Source organism: Hordeum vulgare, chromosome 4H (assembly GCF_904849725.1).
Source record: "Hordeum vulgare subsp. vulgare chromosome 4H, MorexV3_pseudomolecules_assembly, whole genome shotgun sequence".
Lineage (NCBI taxonomy): Eukaryota > Viridiplantae > Streptophyta > Magnoliopsida > Poales > Poaceae > Hordeum > Hordeum vulgare.
In genome coordinates this window covers 563,479,483-563,482,006 of record NC_058521.1, presented here as the reverse complement: position 1 = coordinate 563,482,006, position 2,524 = coordinate 563,479,483, and the positions used below count along the sequence as shown (strand labels likewise).

The 2,524-nt window shown below is 38.1% G+C and overlaps 1 long non-coding RNA gene across 1 annotated transcript; it reads right to left on the bottom strand.

The window, feature by feature from the left end:
* Window positions 1-677: 677 nt before the first annotated feature.
* On the bottom strand, window positions 678-2,190 carry LOC123447062. Its single transcript, XR_006631467.1, has 2 exons — window positions 2,127-2,190; window positions 678-948 (listed from the first exon to the last, which is right to left on the bottom strand). It is a non-coding gene; the product is annotated as an uncharacterized LOC123447062 (long non-coding RNA).
* Window positions 2,191-2,524: the final 334 nt, after the last annotated feature.

Below are 2,524 nucleotides of genomic sequence, written 5' to 3'. Positions count from 1 at the left end.
GGAACATGTGGTGGCATCCAGTACTTTGGTAAGCTTGAAGATCATTGCCACTACGGTAATGAGGTGAAGCTCTATAAACACCACATAGACGCTCTCTTTTCTCTATTCGGGCACAAAGAACTAGAGATCAAATACTATGTGTGCACAATCAACAAAACATTTGCCAAGCCAGGCCACACTACAAGAAATAAGGTCAATTATGACTCCCTATATTGGTCATTGATTCGTCATTGTTGTCGTCTATTGACCTTTTTTGACCAAATTTACAACGTCAACAGTTGGCCGTCAAGAATGAACAAACATGACCTTTTCTAAAATTTTGGTCGTGGATCTCTATCGACCAAAATTTTGGTTTGGTCATTACCCATTTGTGTGAGCCACGTAGGATCTGACGTGGCCAAGCTGACGTGGCATTGCTAGTGACCAAATGAAATCATCATAAATTTCAGATCCCTGTCCATAGCTACATGGGCCTGGTCCAATACCTATTTTACTATTGAAAATGTCCGATTTGTTTGGGTTGAAGCATTTTTTTGCTAGAAGCACGCATATCTCAAGATAGGCCCATTAAAAATAAGCACACTGGAATAAAAGATTGCAACTAAAATGTATATTTCATTTCAGTAGCATATCACATCAAATACAATATATCATCGTGCATAGTCATCTATTCATTACAAATAAAATGTATATTTTATTTCAGTAGCATATACAATACAATGTATATTTTCTTCAGATTCACTATTGTAGTTATCGCTGTCACTCTCATCACTAGAGTCTGAATACCTCCTCTTTGACCTATGCTTGCGCCTCCTGGCACCATCAAAGTCACAGTGGCCATGTTTCCTGTGCCATTTGCGGTCCTTCCTCTTCCTGTGTTTACGATCACTATCGCTCTCTGATTCACTATCAGATTCTGAGGAAGAATAGCTTCTCCTCCTGTGCTTTCTGGAATGATGCAAGGAAGTGCACCTCATAGAAGAGAGAAAACACTGTTAGTTTACTGAACATCTAGGATTATCTAGGATGCTAGAGAAGTGGTGTGTAAATCAAATAAGTAGAGCAATATCTTCATAGAAAGCTCAGACAAAGATATTTTTGCAACCACGTGACATCTAATATCAGGCATTCCAAAGCAGAGCGAAGCTAATCCTTACAACCAACAAATACTGGACAGAGCATGCCATGTCTAACCAAAGATTGACACCAAAGTAGCACTAAACTGATACATGACATCTGCTTAACACCAAAACAGTAGCTTGAAGGTTCCAAACTGCTACACATTCACATGCTACCAAAAACATATACCGCTCTAGTAACTATACACAAACAAACTAATTAACCTGACCCACATGACAAGGTCTGTTCATTGTTTACCCATATTGAATCACTTTAAAATTTGAATGTAATCCTAATTTTCAAACTGTAAAAGGAAAGAAAGCAAGGGGCTACTGATATTTTCTTTCAGTGAAGAAGATGCTTCAAATCAGCAAGTACAAGTGATCATGCAATACACTTAATATCAAAGAAGTGGCTTAACTAAAGGTTCAAAACTGCTAAACATTAAGAGCATAAAGAAACATGTGGGCCAGATTTTGTTCTACGTCTCTAGTAACAATTCAAACAGTAATAACAAGTACTCCCTCCATCCCAAAATAAGTTTGTACTAACTTTAGTACAAAGTTGAGTGACTTATTTCAGGACGGAGGGAGTAATATATATGCAATGAAGCTTGTTAGTAGTTACTGGTCCATAGAATAAGGCTTTCCTAGGTTCGTATCGCACCTGTTCAAACTTGAATGTTATTGCAGTTCTTATAACCTTTAAAGGAAGCTACGTATATTGTACATAGTCATCATACATGCAGATTTTATACATCCTAAAAAAATATTTATATTGCTCAGACATCCCGTTGATCAAGAATATCCAAAGCGATGGATTAGAAGAAAGAATCTGACTCGTTCACGATTTCTTAAGGGCATTTTCTCAAACAGGTGAGAGCATTGATGTGTGAGTGTACAGAAGAGGAGAGGAGCCAGAAGTGGAGGTGAAATACACGCGGATTCGCGAGGTTGATTCACATATGCGCAAAGTAACCGCGGGATCTAGGGGTGGGATGGACTTACACTTGCGGATGCGGGCGGCAGGGTAGCCGCACGAGGAGCAGGTGCTCTTCTGCAGGTGGAAGCTGCGTCGGCCATAGCGGATGCACAGCGTTAGTAAAACAATCAAGTCATCTAATTTATTGAGGGAAAAAAATCAAGTCATGTAATTTATTTATTTTGACAAATAACAAATAACATTTCCTGTCCATTCTCAAGGTTAGTAAAAACGTTTAAATTCTATAACATCATCTCAAACATTTAGATATATTCACGTAAGTTTTTACAATCTAGACCGCATTTAGATACAACATAACATAATCAGTGTGAATGTGACAAGTTTTTTCTCCCCTACAATCCAGTCTGTATGTTGCGGAAATATTACATGGATGCCAAAATATGAAACAGAAAACAAAATGTAA